We start from the raw sequence: 20,887 nt of genomic DNA, 5'->3' as shown, positions 1-20,887 counted from the left end.
GGGGCTGATGAGAGGACAAGAGAAAAAGGAAGGGGTAGCACTACTCCTGAAGCAGGAGTAGTGGGAGTATGTGATAAGGGTAAAACTGAAAGGATGGAGAGAGATGGGTGATTATTGGTGCATATGCACCTGGGCATGAGAAGCAAGATCATGAAAGGCAAGTGTTTTGGGAGCAGCTGAGTGAGTGTGTTAGCAGCTTTGAAGCACGAGACCGAGTTATAGTGATGGGTGATTTGAATGCAATGGTGAGTAATGTGGCATTTGAGGGTATAATTTTTGTACAAGGCGTGTTCAGTGTTGTAAATGGAAATGGTGAAGAGCTTGTAGATTTGTGTGCTAAAAAAGTACTGGTGATTGGGAATACCTGGTTTAAAAAGAGAGATATACATAAGTATACGTATGTAAGTAGGAGAGATGGCCAGAGAGCGTTATCGGATTACGTGTTTATTGAAAGGCGTGTGAAAGAAAGACTTTTGGATGTTAATGTGCTTAGAGGGGCAACGGGAGAGATGTCTGATCATTATCTTGTGAAGGCGAAGGTGAAGATATGTAAAGGTTTTCAGAAAAGAAGAGAGAATAATGGGGTGAAGAGAGTGGTGAAAGTAAGTGAGATTGGAGAGGAGACTTGTGTGACGAAGTACCAAGAGATATTAAGTGCAGAATGGAAAAAGGTGAGAGCAAATGACGTAAGGGGAGTGGCGAAGGAATGGGATGTATTTAGGGAAGTAGTGATGGCTTGCGCAAAAGATGCCTGTGGCATGAGAAAGGTGGAAGGCGGGCAGATTAGAAAGGGTAGTGAGTGGTGGAATGAAGAAGTAAGATTGTTAGTGATAGAGAAGAGAGAGGCATTTGGACGAATTTTGCAGGGAAATAGAGCAAATGACTAGGAGATGTATAAAAGAAAGAAACAAGAGGTCAAGAGAAAGGTGCAAGAGGTGAAAAAGAGGGCAAATGAGAGTTGGGGTGGGAGAGCATCATTAAAATTTAGGGAGAATAAAAAAATGTTTTGGAAGGAGGTAAATATAGTGCTTAAGACAAGAGAACAAATGGAAACATCGGTGAAGGGGGAAAATAGGGAGGTAATAAAAAGTAGTGGTGAAGTGTGAGGGAGATGGAATGAGTATTTTGAAGGTTTGTTGAATATGTTTGATGACGGAGTGGCAGATATAGGGTTTTGTGGTCGAGGTGGTGTGCGAAGTGAGAGGGTCAGGGAGAATTACTTGGTAAACATAGAAGACGTAGTGAAAGCTTTGCGGAAGACGAAAACCGGCAAGGCGGCGGGTTTGGATGGTACTGTTGTGGAATGTATTAAAAAAGTTGGTGACTGTGTTGTTGACTGGTTGGCAAGGATATTCAATTGTATGGTTCATGGTGAAGTGCCTGAGGATTGGCGGAAAGCATGCATAGTGCCATTTTACGAAGGCAAAGGTAATAACGGTGAGTGTTCAAATTACAGAGGTATAGGTTTGTTGATTATTCCTAGGAAATTATATGGAAGGGTATTGATTGAGAGCGGTGAAGGCATGTACAGAGCATCAGACTAGGGAAAAGCAGAGTGGTTTCAGAAGTGGTAGAGGATGTGTGGATCAGGTTCATGGTGAAGTGCCGGAGGATTGGCGGAATGCATGCATAGTGCCATTTTACGAAGGCAAAGGTAATAACGGTGAGTGTTCAAATTACAGAGGTATAGGTTTGTTGATTATTCCTAGGAAATTATATGGAAGGGTATTGATTGAGAGGGGTGAAGGCATGTACAGAGCATCAGACTAGGGAAAAGCAGAGTGGTTTCAGAGGTGGTAGAGGATGTGTGGATCAGGTGTTTGCTTTGAAGAATGCATATGAGAAATAATTAGAAAAACAGATGATTTTGTGCGTAGTATTTATGGTTATGGAGAAGGCATATGATAGAAATGATATGGTGTGGGAGGTAAGTTGCTAGGTGCAGTGAAAAGTTTTCATCGAGAATGTAAGGCATGTGTACGAGTAGGAAGGGAGGAAAGTGATTGGTTCCCAGTGATTGTCTGTTTTGTGGCAGGGGTGCGTGATGACTCCATGTTTGCTTAATTTATTTATGGATGGGATTGTTAGAGAGGTGAAAGCAAGAGTTTTGGAGAGGGGGGCAAGTATGCCGTCTGTTTTGGATGAGAGGGCTTGGGAAGTGAGTCGGTTGATGTTTGCTGATTATAGAGCGTTGGTGGCTGATTCGGGTAAGAAACTACAGAAATTTGTGACAGAGTTTGGTAAAGTGTGTGAAAGAAGAAAGCTGAGTGTAAATGTGAATAAGGGCAAGGTTATTAGGTTCAGTAGGGTTGAGGGACAAGTAAACTGGGAGGTAAGTTTGAATGGAGAAAAAGTGGAGGAAGTGAAGTGTTTTAGATATCTGGGAGTGGATTTGGCAGCGGATGGAACCATGGAGTGGAAGTGAGTCACAGTGTGGGGGAGGGTGCGAAGGTTCTGGGAGCGTTGAAGAATGTGTGGAAGGCGGGAACGTTATCTCGGAGAGCAAAAATGGGTATGTTTGCAGGAATAGTGGTTCCAACAATGTTATATGACTGTGATGCATGGTCTATAGATAGGGTTGTGCGGAGGTGCTTGGATGTGTTGGAAATGAGATGCTTGAGGACAATATGTGGTGTGAGATGGTTTGATCGAATAAGTAATGAGAGGGTAAGAGAGATGTGTGGTAATAAAAAACTGTGGTTGAGAGAGCAGAAGAGGTGTACTGAAATGGTTTGGTCACATGGAGAGAATGAGTGAGGAAAGATTGCCAAAGAGGATAAATGTGTCAGAGGCGGAGGGAACGAGGAGAAGTGGGAGACCAAATTGGAGGTGGAAGGATGGAGTGAAAAAGATTTTGAGTGCTCGGGGCCTGAACATACAGGAGGGCGAAAGGTATGCAAGGAAGAGAGTGAATTAGAACGATGTGGCATACCGGAGTTGACGTGCTGGCAATGGATTGAACCAGGGCATGTTAAGCGTCTGGGGTAAACCATGGAAAGTTTTGTGGGGCTTGAATGTAGAAAGGGAGCTGTGGTTTCGGTGCATTACACATGACAGCTAAGGAATGAGTGTGAACGAATGTGGCCTTTGTTGTCTTTCCTAGCACTGCCTCGTGCGCACGCGGGGGGAGGGGGGGATGCCATTTCATGTGTGGCGGGGTGGCGACGAGAATGGATGAAGGCAGCAAATATGAATATGTACTTGTGTATATATGTATATGTCTGTGTATGTACATGTATGTATACGTTGAAATGTATAGGTATGTCTATGTGCGTGTGTGGGCGTTTATGTATATACATGTGTATGTGGGTGAGGTGGGCCATTCTTTCGTCTGTTTCCTTGCGCTACCTCGCTAACGCGGGAGACAGCGCATAATATAATGTTACAAAACCTGGTTGCTAAAACCTGTGTGTATTGCCTGGGTGACACCATCATTGTCCTGAGGAGGTATTCTGTATGTACACAGGGAGGACGCACTCTTACCCGATACCCAATCGGCCCCGCTCCCTCACCTGCCCCTCTCTACAGTACCCACTAGTGTCAACCTTCGTTATAATTAAGACGTTAACATCATCAGCGAGTCGGCGCGCGTGGTGGGTGTTATCGTCTCGCCGGAACATTGTGAAACATTCGGATGCGCGCGCACACGCACGCAAGCAGCATAGCGATCCGAAGAGCGACTGTACCCGCCCCTCCCCGTGGCCCCGGGAGTCGGCACGTCGGGCCCAAACTGTAAACAAATAGACCTCCGTCGGGAGAGGTCAAGAATGCCTAGGCAACGTAACCCACCGACCTAAGTAACGCCTTCCTCCTCCTACACTAAAATGGAATAAATAAACGATATGATAAAATCAGTCTTAATTTATTGTAACAATAAAAAATAATTATAGAAAATATAAATGTTACAAAAAAAAAAAAACATATGAGGAGATCTGCATCCCAGAGACAAACATGAACAGAACATACTGTAAAATATGCCTACAATCCTTTGATTGGAGTAAGAGCTGATGACATCAACTGATGTAGGAGTTGATGACACTTACTGTTGAGGGAGTTGATCACTCTAACTGGTGTAGGAATTGATGACACTAACTGGGGTAGGAGTTGATGAAAACGGCAGCAGGTGTAACGAGGCGTGGCTTCTAAGTTCAGGAAAAACGTGGAGTGAGATGGTGAACCCCCGTACAGTAGGAGGGTGGCGGTAGCTAGCTGGCGTGGTGAGACAGTACCACACTTCCCTCGGGGGCAAACCCGAGAATGATGTAGCTGACACCAGCAGACCTACCTAGTGAGAAGGACCGACTTAACACCTCAGCGAACTGGTTAAAAGCCTTCGAAGTACACGTGAGCGCCACTCGAATCCATCATCCAACGTTCGTCTCAGCAGTGAAGCACCAATACCACTGAGCCCCAGTGAGAAAGCCAACTTTTCATTCACTCTCCCACACACACACACACACACACACCATCCTCATCTACGTTCTTACTAACGCTCGTCTCCTAACTCCCTAACTTCATGACCCTGAACTACAGTCTTTTACCGAGAAAAGTCCCACTCTCTTGTTATGTCATAGTGAAGCACCCGCACCATTAGCGAGTTACGGGAGGGAGAAAAAGACACCAAGATCTCGAGAAAAACTGAACTAATCTCTAACAGCAAGTGGCCACCATACTACCAAACCAGTTGCTTCCAGATAACATAACAACCGTTCAAGCACTTCCAGTCTGAGAAGATAATGACCGGGCGCAAACGTCCCACCCCCAAGTCCTGCCACAACAAGTACGTTCCCACGTCCAAAGGCAGACGTTATATAAAGCGCTCACCGTCCCGGGAGGTAGGAGCAGACTACAAGGCAAAGTTCCAGGCATCAGAGGGGCATTCACTGTCTGCACCGCTTAAGTACAACGATCAAAATTACTGGTACCGTCGACGGCGGCTTTACGTAATAACCGCGGGAACATGAACGTGTAAAACAGGCCAGCAAACACATAACAATACCAGGAAGACTTGTACCTCATTTGCATGTCAAAAATACTCCCACACGGGAGTGGCCGGCATGCCAGATAAATCCCATGGATACTGAGACAGATTAAGGCATCACTGGTTCCACTCCGAGGAATGATTCATCACACATAGATTAAAGATACTTAATCAACACGCGGATAAAAGAGAGACGCGCACCATTTTTGGAGTAATCGGGCAATGTCTGTAGATAACACACGAGTGCAGGTTTCCAGGCAGGCTGTCACAGAGCTCCTCAAGAACCACCGGACCAAAACTTACATTACCTCATTCCTACCTGGAACCGCTCCTCTCAAACCCTCCCCACGATCCAACATGGACGTGTACTTAGCAAATACCTCACACTTGCACACGCCAGCGCCTGTATTCCCCACGGCAGTCAACGCCTCTTTCGCCCAAGACCTTTCAAAAAAACCTTCTTCGGCGGTCTTACGAATTTCAGCTTTTGTGTCTCATGCGAAACTATCTCACCTCGTAAGGCTGAGGTTATTGGCTTGTCAAGTTGTGGAAATGGAAGGATCCAGGTTGAACAGGGGCCAAGTTAGTTAATCGAAGTAGGAATCTGCAAGAGTGCAGCAACGTCCGGTCAACACTGGACGAAGGAACCTGGTGAGACTAACGAAGCAGCCGGTCGTCATTGACCAACAGGGTCGTAGTCAGCTAACCAACACTGGGGACTAACCAACAACCCGCTGGTGCTGTGCTGGTGTGAGGAGTGTGTGACCGCGTCTGCTGAGGGTCAACATGGCAGCGTCGTCCGCTCCAGGTCTCCAGGTTATAACCCCCACAGTTCCAGGGCTTCCAGCAATGCCTTGGCAGCCACTAGACTCACGTTACAAGTATACTGATAGGCTCCCTTGTCCTCCGCCTGCGCTAACACCTTAAAGGCAGAGGCGGCAGGAGTGGAGATAAAGACGGTGTCTTGGAGCAGAGTCCAGGTAAGGTGCCGGGGTCAGCCTCAGGACTGCTCACTGGACTTCTGAGAAACACTGAGACAAAGGAGAACGGAAGGTGAGATCCAAATGCTTCACAAGTGGCAAGTGTATCACACATCAAATCAAATGCCATTCTTGGAAAAAAGTCGCTTCAATTACATGGGCCAGCGGCTCAAGCCTTGCAAATTCAAATATATATATAACAAGAAATGCTTCGAAATTCTCAAGAAACATGGGTAACTTCTGGAAACAACAACAACAATAAAAACAACAATAAAAGACTAAAGCTGTAAAAGGTACAGTCTTGCAACTCTTAACACGCCTCAATCCGTCAACTTTCTGCTGAAGAACTGAGTTTGTTTGCAAGCTTTCAGGAAAACTGAAGAAAAGACTTGCCTACGATCTTACCAAAAAAAATTATATTCAGGCATAATCTCACTTCATGCAACTAATTCATAATAACACAACTTACTCGTAATATTAGGTTACTACTTCTCTCTTGATATCAAGAAAAAAAAACACATAATTTTTTATATTTTTACAGCCTACAGCCTGTCTTCACACACACACACACACACACACGCACATTTCTTGGCAAGCTTTTAAATTTCAGTGAGTATATCTTAATACTCTTTACCGGCCTTCGTGGTGTAGTGGTTAGCGTTACTGGCCACAAGACCAAGACGGGGTAGGACACGAATGGGTTCGAATACAAAGTTCGAGCGGCTTTCAGCTCGCACCCCACCAAGATGATCATCCTCCCTCACGCCTGAGGAGTGTAGTATGAGAAGGGTGTACGCCTGCCTGGTAGGGATAAATTTAAGACGGTTGGGAAATTGGTTGTTTTGAGCTTGATTCATTCCTGCGTGTCTGTGTTCCGTCAATATCATACTGCTCGGGTAGAACGGGTCAAGGGCGACCTTCTGAAGCGAGTTTTTACCGGCAGTACTGACGATTCCTTTAGAAGTAAGTGCTGCTGACTGTATGGTGTTGCTGGGTAGCAAGTGACTGAGGTTTTGTTCTGTGCCGTTTGGTGTTTTATCTTCGACACGGTGGACGGCCAGGCTGATGAGGCGTGGATTAGGGTGGAGAGAATGAACTGTCTGTATTGGAGATCCTAAGGGGATACTTTTCCTTGTCTAAAACTGGTGCTGGCGAGTGTCCTGTCGGTGAAGAGTTTGCACCTGGCCTCTCTGTTGATATCGGTGGGGTGGGAGTGTATGTCCTGTGTGTGTGTGTGTGTGTGTCGCATGGGATGCCTAGTATGCTTGGCGTCCTACTGCGCAAAGTGGCTGACCGTTAGGGATATGGGAGGGTGCATGTTGGGACTCGTGTGTGTCCAGGGTTAAGAGAATAACGATAGAATTCTGTGGGAGAAGAAGCAGACACTTTGTTTCGGTGTGAGCAAAAGTTCCAATTACATTCGAGGCAATGTTGCATGTTGTAGTTACCCAAGTTGTGTCACAAAGTCAGGGTGTTGTGATGTGATTTGTAAGATGGTCGACATACAAGAAGACACATTATGGCTTCCTCGCGTAGAGGAGAGAAGGGAGATGGTGGAAGAAAGAACCTCTCCTTTGAGCAACCCAGCCGAAGCCTTTGTGATTGACTCTGGGCTTGTTAGCCACCTAATAAACTGATTAACCACTTTTTCTCAGTTTTATGGAGGGAGGTGTTAAGTGTCTCTTATGTGAAGATGTGTCGGCGGGGAACAGTGTTAAACGCTCTGCTGATATCTACTGCCACTATTGCAGTGAGAGAGGGGAGGGGGTTCGTTGGTGGTTGGAGCCATCAAGGATGCGTCGCGCGAGGTCTGTGTGCAGTTCAGCAGCGGAGTGACTGGGTCGAAAACTGTGTTGTGCGAACGAGAAAGAGAGGAAAATCTTGCCTGATTCTGTTGCGGATCAATGTTCTAAGGAGTTTGAATAATGGTCTCAATACTGAGCGGTAAGAGGAGAGGGAAGTATTTTGAAGGATGGGAAGGTATAAGGTTGAGTACTACGTTGGCAAGTTTCCAGATGTCTTGGATTTTGTTTTGCAGCCAGGATCACCTGAAGATATCTGTGAATGCTCGGGCTGCATTTGAGGCCAGAGTGCTTTACGGGGAAGTCTGATACGTTATCTGAGCCAGTTGCGGAGGAGTTCTTTAAGGTATTAATTGCGGTTTTTCCGCTGGGTTTGAGGTGTGGCTGCACACTTGTTCCAGTGTAGACCTCGTGATTTTTTTTTTCTCTCATGACCGTTTTATTTTGGCTGTGGTTCGTCTGAGGCTAAATTCTGAGTGATATTTCATGAGCATGTCTGAGTTACGTGTAGTGGCTGGAGTGGCATGCGATGTGTTGACTTTCTTCGCTGTTCTCCTGCGCTGGTTCTTCTTGTTTTTGTATCACATAGTGTCCAGGGAGGTGTGCAAGTTTGCTGTTTGCTTAACAGCGATTTGTTAGTGATGGGACTGCTTTAAGTTCTGATCTTCTCTCTGGCCTCTGATGCTGGCGAGTGGTTGGCTCTTGAGCGTGTTTCTTTGCTTCTTGAGGTCCGCCATTCGTGGCAAGAAACTTGGGTTATACTGTGCTCTATTCCCTTGTGGTGGGTGATTTTTATCGGCCTGGTTGACTGGGTTGATGACTGAGGGGAAATGCAAAACCATCCAGGATGACGTCTTGAAGTCTGGAGTCTACGTACGGTGTAAATGGTCACCAATCTACTTTTCTAAAGTCTGTTGTTGCCTTTTTTGTAGGTGTATGGGCTTGGGTAGGATACCTATGGTGATATTAGAACAGGGAAGTGGTCCTAGGAGAGTTCATGCACTGTGTTCCGAATAGTCTTTGTGTGTCATGTTGAGGTACAAGAGATAATGTCTCGTAAGGATGGTTCTCAGGGTGGGTTGTAAGTCTGGACGGCTTAGCTTGGGTGCCTAAAGGTGAGAACGCTGAGGGGAAAGCAGTTGGCTTTTTAGCGGTTCACCTCTCGGATTTTAGCTCCGAGTATTGAGCTATGGGGAATCGGAGGCATTGAAATCTCCACACCAACACTTGACGGGTATGTTAGTACGAGGCTGTAGTTGGGGAATGTATTTAGTGGGTATAAGGCTGAGATAGGTATATAGGTGTCTTATATCGTATCACCTGATTTGCAGCTATATTTCTAACGACTGTATACTTCATGGCTGTTATCAATGTTCGTGATCTGTTTTGGCGTCTACGGAAGAGACATTGTGGCGTATAATTGTCATGTGTTCCCTTGTCGTCTGCATTAAGGTTGTGCAATCATAGGAGGAGGAAGGGCGGATCTGGGCTCGAGTCTGGTTTTCAGGATGATGGCTATGTTTTGTCCCTGGAGTAGGCCGAGGACTGCTGTATGTCACTCTTTGATGCCATTCGTGTTTAACTGTATGACGACTGGTGCATTACTGGGGTTCCGTGTACCGGTAGGTTAATTTGTTCCCAGTTGGGTCGTGTGTGTGTGTGTGTGTGTGTGTGTGTGTGTGTGTGTGTGTGTGTGTGTGTGTGTCATGATGTTGTTCGGTGGGTGCTTCTACCGGGAGGGGTCCGTGATGGAGTGAGTGCTGTTAATGTCCGGGTGGTTGTTGCACGACTGGAACACTCAGTAGTCCTTCACAGAGGGTATGGCATGTGTTACGGGGGTGACACAGACTCTGGTCTAATCTTATATGGTCTCTTCTGACGACAGAAGTTTGGCACTGTTGGCATTTGCACTTTGGGGTGCCCGGGGATGGGGTTATGGCAACCGTCTTACATCAGTGGTTGAGGGATGACTCCCGGGATATCAACCCCTTCCTCTATGTTGAAGGAACGAGTGTAAGTAGTAGTTGAGTAAGTAGTACGCTGTCTGGTTTTGACTCATGACCTGACACATCAGCCAGGGGAGAGTCAAAGGTTCCACTCTGCACAGGAGGAGAGTGAGTGAGGTCCCTCTGGGGTAGGAAGGTGGAGGAGATGACGAGGGATTCAGATGATGAGGGTGTTGGAGGTTGCCCAGTGCTCGAGGTGCTGGTCGTCCAGTTGTTGGGAGACTCCTCCTCCGGGTTGCCCCTCTTCCCCCAACTTGCCAGTAGCGCAATGACGTACAAATACGGCCAATTAAAACCTATCTATAAATTGATCAATTATTCTATCCATCTTTACATGACATTACCAGACTCCAACTGTGTGTGAACACGCCAAGATAGAAAAGTCACCACCGGTGAGGTTAAATTAACGAATCACATTCTCAATAAATGAACTTCTTGCTTCCAAAGGGTCCATCCTTTCTTTGCTATCGATTGCAGCGCAGCCTTGAAGCTGCAAGAGCCCCTGGCCTTCAGGGGGTCTTGCGGTCATACAATATGTCATGCACGTCATTCAATCACCCCATCACAAACGTCAACACAAAACCAACACCATCTGGACATGAGAAAGAATCCCTTACAGTCTTCTACAGGCGATTCATTCGTTCCAAACTAAACAATGCTCCACCTACATGGCTGTCCAACCTCTCAAAAGCAAATATATAAGCGCGGAAACCGCCACCCCATCAGACACATAACCCCCTGCAACCACACCCTCCAGACATTACATTTCCACAACTACGCTCTGGATATCACCACTCCATGAAACACTATGAACACCGATTCAACATGGAAAGAGAAGCTTCTGTCTTTTAAGGTGAAGATAAAAATTGTGTGATGGTATGGTAGCCCGGAGGAACTGCATGGAGGCGAGGACTGTGCCTTAGACAAGAAATATGAAGAAGTCAGAAGCGTCGGTATTATAACGTTTGAGGACAATATGTGGTGAGGGAAGAGGTGATCAATAAAGAAATGGTAGGGAAAGACAGAAGTGTGGTGGTATAAAGAATATGTAGTATGGTTTCAGTGCATTATACACATGACAGCCAGATCAAGAATGTGAGTGACTGAGACCATTTTTTAGTTTGTTCCTGGCGCTACCTCGCTCATGGAGAAAAAGCGAAAATGGAGCGAAAGTGCACTTTCGTGTAATAATCACATCATCAGGGGAGACACAAGAGAGAAATATAAGTCAGTTGATATACATCGAAGAGACGAAGCTAGGACGCCATTTGGTAAACATGTGATTGTCCAAAAGAGACAACGAGCGTATCATAAACTTATTATGTGGACAAGAAGGTGAATTGTTTACACATCTTATCAACACTAAAGTTATCCAATTTGTATAGACCATCACTAATATTAAGATTATAATTCTTTGTTTATTTAATAATAGAGGATTCGATGATATTTCTCGAGGTACTGGAGTTATGAGTTAATAACTGAGATGGCATTACCTCAGTCAATACAATGATCACAGATTTTAACAAGATTAAACAAGGCATTTGATTCTTGTCCCGTTCTTATACTATATTTATGTTGCTTAAGTCTAACAGAAAGATCCTTTCCAGTCTGCCCAACATAAAACGTTTCACAATTTCTACATGGCACTTTATAGATGCACCCAGGAGAATTTTCTGGTGAGTTTCTGATTAAGATATTCTTTATAGTTTTATTGTTGCTGTAGGAAACATACAAATTAAAGGATTTAAGCAACATGGTAAGTAAAGTAAAATTATTATCAAAAGGGAGAACTAAAAGATTCTTGGTGTCAATGGGAGGTTTGGGCTCAACTCTATAAAATGATTTCTTTGATAACTTAAGGAAATTATCAATGAATGATCTAGGGTACTTTAACTTAGATCCAACAAAATATATCTTCTCAAACTCATCATTATACTCTGGACTGCAAATAAGTAATGCTCTAAGGAACATAGATTGAAATGATAATTTTCCTCTGTCATGATGAGATGAGTAATAATGGATATACGAGCATACATTGGTAGGTTTTCTGCATATGCTAAACTTAAACTTGTTTCCTTGCCTATGGATCATGCAATCTAAAGATGGTAACATGCCATTATTTTCATTTCCTACAGTAAATTTTATGGAAGATACTAAATTGTTAAGTAACGGGAGAAATATCTTTAAATTTTCATTTGTTGGCCAAACACAAAGAACATCATCTACATACCTACGCCAAATTGCATAAGAAGGTAAGATATCCTTTAATCAAATTGTTTCAATTTAAGAGGGTGAAAGAGGTGAAAGAGATTTTTGAGCACAATAATCTCCAATGAATTGAAATACACACTCTTTTATACACAATTCTATCAGTTTAATGAAAACAGACTTTGAAACAGGTAAATGAATATCATCCAAAACATCAAATAAATATTTTAAAAGGTCATCAACTGGAACTTTTGTGAAAAGTAAGGAAACATCAAAGCTAACAAGTTTGAGATCAAAATTGGCATTGATATTGTCAAGCTTGTGAACTACATCTACATTGTTTAAGTTTGGCATATACTGAAAACCTACCAATATATGCTCATATATATGTATAGTATAAGAACTGGACAAGAATCAAATGCCTTGTTTAATCACGTTGACTGAAGCAATGCCATCTCAGCTATGAAATCTAACTTCAGTACCACGAGAAATATCATTGAAACTTCTATAATCAAATAAACAAAGAATTATAATGTTAATATTTATGATGGTCTATACAAATTGTAAAACTTATTGTTGATAAAATGTGTAAACAATTCACCTTCTTGTCCACATAATAAATTTATGATACGATCGTTGTCTATCTTGGATAATTGCATGTTTACCATATGGCGTCCTGGCTACGTCTCTTCACTGTATATCAACTGACTGTTATATTTCTCTCCTGTATCTCCCCTGATGATGTGATTGTTACACGAAAGTGCACTTGGGAACTTATCGTGTTTCACTTTCTCCGTGGATTCATAGTAATATGCTCGATCACGCGAAAAATTGTGATCCTTTCCTATATATATATATATATATATATATATATATATATATATAGATATATATATATATATATATATATATATATATATATATATATATATATATATATATATAAAGAATATATATATATCTTTTTCTTTTCATACTATTCGCCATTTCCCGCGATAGCGAGGTAGCGTTAAGAACAGAGGACTGGGCCTTTAAGGGAATATCCTCACCTGGCCCCCTTCTCTGTTCCTTCTTTTGGAAAATTAAAAAAAAACGAGAGGGGAGGATTTCCAGCCCCCCGCTCCCTTCCCTTTTAGTCGCCTTCTACGACACGCAGGGAATACGTGGGAAGTATTCTTTCTCCCCTATCCCCAGGGATAATATATATATATATATATATATATATATATATATATATATATATATATATATATATATTTTTTTTTTTTTTTAATTTTCCAAAAGAAGGAACAGAGAAGGGGGCCAGGTGAGGATATTCCCTCAATGGCGCAGTCCTCAGTTCTTAACGCTACCTCGCTAACGCGGGAAATGGCGAATAGTTTGAAAAAAAAAAAAAAAATATATATATATATATATATATATATATATATATATATATATATATATATATTCTTTTTTCAATTTTCCAAAAGAAGGAACAGAGAAGGGGGCCGTATGAGGATATTCCCTTAAAGGCCCAGTCCTCTGTTCTTAACGCTACCTCGCTAACGCGGGAAATAGCGAATAGTATGAAAAAAAAAAAAAAATATATATATATATATATATATATATATATATATATATATATATATATATATATATACTTTGCTTTGTCGCTGTCTCCCGCGTTAGACATATACATACATACACATGTACATAATTCATACTGTTCTGCCTTTATTTATTCCCATCGCCACCTTGCCACACATGGAATAACAACCCCCTCCCCCCTCATGTGTGCGAGGTAGCGCTAGGAAAAGACAACAAAGGCCACATTCGTTCACACTCAGTCTCTAGCTGTCATGTAATAATGCACCGAAACCACAGCTCCCTTTCCACATCCAGGACCCACAGAACTTTCCATGGTTTACCCCAGACGCTTCACATGCCATGGTTCAATCCACTGACAGCACGTCGACCCCGGTATATCAAATCGCTCCAATTCACTCTATTCCTTGCACGCCTTTCACCCTCCTGCATGTTCAGGCCCCGATCACACAAAATCTTTTTCACTCCATCTTTCCACCTCCAATTTGGTCTCCAACTTCTCCTCGTATCCTCCACCTCCGACACATATATCCTCTTGGTCAATCTTTCCTCACTCATTCTCTCCATGTGACCAAACCATTTCAAAACACCCTCTTCTGCTCTCTCAACCACGCTCTTTTTATTTCCGCACATCTCCCTTACCCTTACATTACCTACTCGATCAAACCACCTCACACCACATATTGTCCTCAAACATCTCATTTCCAGCACATCCACCCTCCTGCACACAACTCTATCCATAGCCCACCCCTCGCAACCATACAACATTGTTGGAACCACTATTCCTTCAAACATACCCATTTTTGCTTTCCGAGATAATGTTCTCGACTTCTACACATTCTTCAAGGCTCCCTGAATTTTGGTCCCCTACCCCACCCCATGATTCACTTCCGCTTCCATGGTTCCATCCGCTGCCAGATCCACTCTCAGATATCTAAAACACTTTACTTCCTCCAGTTTTTCTCCATTCAAACTTACCTCCCAATTGACTTGACCCTCAACCCTACTGTACCTAATAACCTTGCTATTATTCACATTTACTCTCAACTTTCTTCTTTCACACACTTTACCAAACTCAGTCACCAGCTTCTATAGTTTCTCACATGAATCAGCCATCAGCGATGTATCATCAGCGAACAACAACTGACTCACTTCCCAAGCTCTCTCATCCACAAGAGACTGCATAATTGCCCCTCTTTCCAAAACTCTTTCATTCACCTCCCTAACAACCCCATCCATAAACAAATTAAACAACCATGGAGACATCACACACCCCTGCCGCAAACCTACATTCACTGAGAACCAATCACTTTCCTCTCTTCCTACACGCACACATGCCTTACATCCTCGATAAAAACTTTTCACTGCTTCTAACAACTTGCGTCCCACACCATATATTATATGCTTGCATAGTGCCATTGTACAAAGGCAAAGGGGATAAGAGTCAGGCTCAAATTAAAGAGGTATAAGTTTGTTGAGTATTCCTGGTAAAACATATCGGAGGGTATTGACTGAGAGGGTGAAGGCATGTACAGAGCATCAGACTGGGGAAGAGCAGTGTGGTTTCAGAAGTGGTAGAGGATGTGTGGATCAGGCGTTTGCTTTGAAGAACGTATGTGAGAAATACGTAGAAAAGCAAATGGATTTGTATGTAGCATTTATGGATCTGGAGAAGGCATATGATACAGTTGATAGAGATGCTCTGTGGAAAGTATTAAGAATATATATATATATATATATATATATATAGATATATATATATATATATATATATATATATATATATATATATATATATATATATATATATATATAAATATATATATATATATATATATATATATATATATATATATATATATATATATATATATATATATATATATATATTTATTATTATATGTCTATTTATTTTTTTTATTATACTTTGTCGCTGTCTCCCGCGTTTGCGAGGTAGCGCAAGGACACAGACGAAAGAAATGGCCCCCCCCCCCCCCATACACATGCATATACATACGTCCACGCACGCAAATATACATACCTACACAGCTTTCCATGGTTTACCCCAGACGCTTCACATGCCTTGATTCAATCCACTGACAGCACGTCAACCCCGGTATACCACATCGCTCCAATTCACTCTATTCCTTGCCCTCCTTTCACCCTCCTGTATGTTCAGGCCCCGATCACACAAAATCTTTTTCACTCCATCTTTCCACCTCCAATTTGGTCTCCCTCCTCTCCTCGTTCCCTCCACCTCCGACACATATATCCTCTTGGTCAATCTTTCCTCACTCATTCTCTCCATGTGCCCAAACCACTTCAAAACACCCTCTTCTGCTCTCTCAACCACGCTCTTTTTATTTCCACACATCTCTCTTACCCTTACATTACTCACTCGATCAAACCACCTCACACCACACATTGTCCTCAAACATCTCATTTCCAGCACATCCATTCTCCTGCGCACAACTCTATCCATAGCCCACGCCTCGCAACCATACAACATTGTTGGAACCACTAGTCCTTTAAACATACCCATTTTTGCTTTCCGAGATAATGTTCTCGACTTCCACACATTCTTCAAGGCCCCCAGAATTTTCGCCCCCTCCCCCACCCTATGATTCACTTCCGCTTCCATGGTTCCATCCGCTGCCAGATATCTAAAACACTTCACTTCCTCCAGTTTTTCTCCATTCAAACTCACCTCCCAATTGACTTGACCCTCAACCCTACTGTACCTAATAACCTTGCTCTTATTCACATTTACTCTTAACTTTCTTCTTTCACACACTTTACCAAACTCAGTCACCAGCTTCTGCAGTTTCTCACATGAATCAGCCACCAGCGCTGTATCATCAGCGAACAACAACTGACTCACTTCCCAAGCTCTCTCATCCCCAATAGACTTCATACTTGCCCATCTTTCCAAAACTCTTGCATTTACCTCCCTAACAACCCCATCCATAAACAAATTAAACAACCATGGAGACATCACACACCCCTGCCGCAAACCTACATTCACTGAGAACCAATCACTTTCCTCTCTTCCTACACGTACACATGCCTTACATCCTCGATAAAAACTTTTCACTGCTTCTAACAACTTGCCTCCCACACCATATATTCTTAATACCTTCCACAGAGTATCTCTATCAACTCTATCATATGCCTTCTCCAGATCCATAAATGCTACATACAAATCCATTTGCTTTTCTAAGTATTTCTCACATACATTCTTCAAAGCAAACACCTGATCCACACATCCTCTACCACTTCTGAAACCACACTGCTCTTCCCCAATCTGATGCTCTGTACATGCCTTCACCCTCTCAATCAATACCCTCCCATATACTTTACCAGGAATACTCAACAAACTTATACCTCTGTAATTTGAGCACTCACTCTTATCCCCTTTGCCTTTGTACAATGGCACTATGCACGCATTCCGCCAATCCTCAGGCACCTCACCATGAGTCATACATACATTAAATAACCTTACCAACCAGTCAACAATACAGTCACCCCCTTTTTTAATAAATTCCACTGCAATACCATCCAAACCTGCTGCCTTGCCTTTGCCTTGCAAAGTGAGAGGGTTAGGGAAAATGATTTGGTAAACAGAGAAGAGGTAGTGAAAGCTTTGCGGATGATGAAGATATATATATATATATATATATATATATATATATATATATATATATATATATATATATATCTTTTTTTTTTCAAACTATTCGCCATTTCCCGCGTTAGCGAGGTAGCGTTAAGAACAGAGGACTGGGCCTTTTTCGGAATATCCTCACCTGGCCCCCTCTGTTCCTTCTTTTGGAAAATTAAAAAAAAAAAAACGAGAGGGGAGGATTTCCAGCCCCCCGCTCCCTCCCCTTTTAGTCGCCTTCTACGACACGCAGGGAATACGTGGGAAGTATTCTTAATCCCCTATCCCCAGGGATAATATATATATATATATATATATATATATATATATATATATATATATATATATATATATATATATATATATATATATATATATATATCATTTATCTCTACTTTTATTACAAAGGTATTACTGTTACTAGACTAGGCTTGGCTGGCCTGGGGCTTTAGCGCTCACTTAGTACCTTTCGCTTGGTTTTTGCTTCGCTATATCATTGAACGAAACCAATAGGAACCGTGAGCGACAGGGACACCTACGTGTAACAGAACAGGAAGATTCTTCGTCATCCCATTTTCTCTTTGCTATCTCATTTTTTGCTACGGATCTTACTTGTCATCTGAACATCACAAATCTAAAAAAATCCCATATATACATACACATCATCTCAGCATTTCAAGATATTCAACAATAATTTTTCCTATGCATAAGCTTTGACTAATATAATATAGAAATTGGACACGATTATTTTCTCCCCCTCACACATCACCAGTAATTAGCATCCGTTCTCTTATAGATTGTTATAATACGGCCCCAGGTTCCTTTTCACAAATGGGTTCTGAGGGTACAATCGCAGGTCCCCGTTTACAAGTAGGTCCTGCGGACCCTTTTCCAGGGGCTCCTGTAGCTTTAAGACTGCGCTACAATCAGTACAAGGGACAGGGCGGATTCTCCTGAAGCTTGTTCACTCGCGGTGAGACCTGAGGCAGGTAAGTTTGAATGGAGAAAAACTGGAGGAAGTAAAGTGTTTTAGATATCTGGGAGTGGAACTGGCAGCGGATGGAACCATGGAAGCGGAAGTGAATCATAGGGTGGGGGAGGGGGCGAAAATCCTGGGAGCCTTGAAGAATGTGTGGAAGTCGAGAACATTATCTCCGAAAGCAAAAATGGGTATGTTTGAAGGAATAGTGGTTCCAACAATGTTGTATGGTTGCGAGGCGTGGGCTATGGATAGAGTTGTGCGCAGGAGGGTGGATGTGCTGGAAATGAGATGTTTGAGGACAATTTGTGGTGTGAGATGGTTTGATCGAGTAAGTAATGTAAGGGTAAGAGAGATGTGTGGAATTAAAAAGAGCATGGTTGAGAGAGCAGAAGAGGGTGTTTTGAAATGGTTTGGGCACATGGAGAGAATGAGTGAGGAAAGATTGACCAAGAGGATATATGTGTCGGAGGTAGAGGGAACGTGGAGAAGTGGGAGACCAAATTGGAGGTGGAAAGATGGAGTGAAAAAGATTTTGAGTGATCGGGGCCTGAACATGCAGGAGGGTGAAAGGCGTGCAAGGAATAGAGTGAATTAGATCGATGTGGTATACCGGGGTGGACGTGCTGTCAGTGGATTGAATCAGGGCATGTGAAGCGTCTGGGGTAAACCATGGGAAGTTGTGTGGGGCCTAGATGTGGAAAGGGAGCTGTGGTTTCGGGCATTATTGCATGACAGCTGGAGACTGAGTGTGAACGAATGGGGCCTTTGTTGTCTTTTCCTAGCGCTACCTCACACACATGAGGGGGGAGGGGATGGTATTCCATGTGTGGCGAGGTGGCGATGGTAATGAATAAAGGCAGACAGTGTGAATTGTGTGCATGGGTATAAATGTATGTGTCTGTGTGTGTATATATATGTGTACACTGAGATGTATAGGTATGTATATTTGCGTGAGTGGACGTGTATGTATATAAATGTGTATGGGGGTGGGTTGGGCCATTTCTTTCGTCTGTTTCCTTGCGCTACCTCGCAAACGCGGGAGACAGCGACAAAGTAAAATAAATAAAATATATATATATATATATATATATATATATATATATATATATATATATATATATATATATATATATATATATATATTTATATATATATATACACATCCCTGGGGATAGGGGAGAAAGAATACTTCCCACGCATTCCTCACGTGTCGTAGAAGGCGACTAAAAGGGAGGGGAACGGGGGCCTAGAAACCCTCCCCTCCTTGTATTTTAACTTTATAAAATGGGAAACAGAAGAAGGAGTCACGCGGGAAGTGCTCATCCTCCTCGAAGGCTCAGATTGGGGTGTCTAAATGTGTGTGGATGTAACCAAGATGAGAAAAAAGGAGAGATAGGTAGTATGTTTGAGGAAGGGGACCTGGATGTTTTGGCTCTGAGTGAAACGAAGCTCAAGGGTAAAGGGGAAGAGTGGTTTGGGAAAGTCCTGGGAGTAAAGTCAGGGGTTAGTGAGAGCACAATAGCAAGGGAAGGAGTAGCACTACTCGTGAAACAGGAGTGGTGGGAGTATGTGATAGAGTGTAAGAAAGTAAACTCTAGATTGATATGGGTAAAACTGAAAGTTGATGGAGAGAGATGGGTGATTATTGGTGCATATGCACCTGGGCATGAGAAGCAAGATCATGAGAGGCAAGTGTCTTGGGAGCAGCTGAATGAGTGTGTTAGTGGTTTTGATGCACGAGACCGGGTTATAGTGATGGGTGATTTGAATGCAGAGGTGAGTAATGAGGCAGTTGAGGGAATAATTGGTATACATGGGGTGTTCAGTGTTGTAAACGGAAATAGTGAAGAGCTTGTAGATTTATGTGCTGAAAAAGGAATGGTGATTGGGAATACCTGGTTTGAAAAGAGAGATATACATAAGTATACGTATGTAAGTAGGAGAGATGGCCAGAGAGCATTATTGGATTATGTGTTGATTGATAGGTGAGCGAAAGAGAGACTTTTGGATGTTAATGTGCTGAGAGGTGCAACTGGAGGGATGTCTGATCATTATCTCGTGGAGGCGAAGGTGAAGATTTGTAGAGGTTTTCAGAAAAGAAGAGAGAATGTTGGGGTGAAGAGAGTGGTGAGAGTAAGTGAGCTTGGGAAGGAGACTTGTGTGAGGAAGTACCAGGAGAGACTGAGTACAGAATGGAAAAAGGTGAGAACAAAGGAGGTAAGGGGAGTGGGGGAGGAATGGGATGTATTTAGGGAAGCAGTGATGGCTTGCGCAAAAGATGCTTGTGGCATCGTGAAGAGTGGGAAGTGGGCAGATTAGAAAGGGTAGTGAGTGGTGGGATGAAGAAGTAACATTATTAGTGAAAGAGAAGAGAGAGGCATTTGGGCGATTTTTGCAGGGGAATAATGCAAATGAGTGGGAGATGTTTAAAAGAAAGAGGCAAGAGGTCAAGAGAAAGGTGCAAGAGGTGAAAAAGAGGGTAAATGAGAGATGGGGGTGAGAGAGTGTCATCAAATTTTAGGGAGAATAAAAATATGTTTTGGAAGGAGGTAAATAAAGTGCGTAAGACAAGGGAACAAATGGAAACTTCAGTGAAGGTGGCTAATAGGGAGGTGATAACAAGTAGTGGTGATGTGAGAAGGAGATGGAGTGAGTATTTTGAAGGTTTGTTGAATGTGTT

The sequence above is a fragment of the Panulirus ornatus genome, chromosome 25, assembly GCF_036320965.1.
Source record: "Panulirus ornatus isolate Po-2019 chromosome 25, ASM3632096v1, whole genome shotgun sequence".
In the NCBI taxonomy this organism is placed as follows: Eukaryota; Metazoa; Arthropoda; class Malacostraca; order Decapoda; family Palinuridae; genus Panulirus; species Panulirus ornatus.
The sequence above is the reverse complement of the archived record's forward strand: the minus strand, read 5'-3'. Positions refer to the sequence as shown.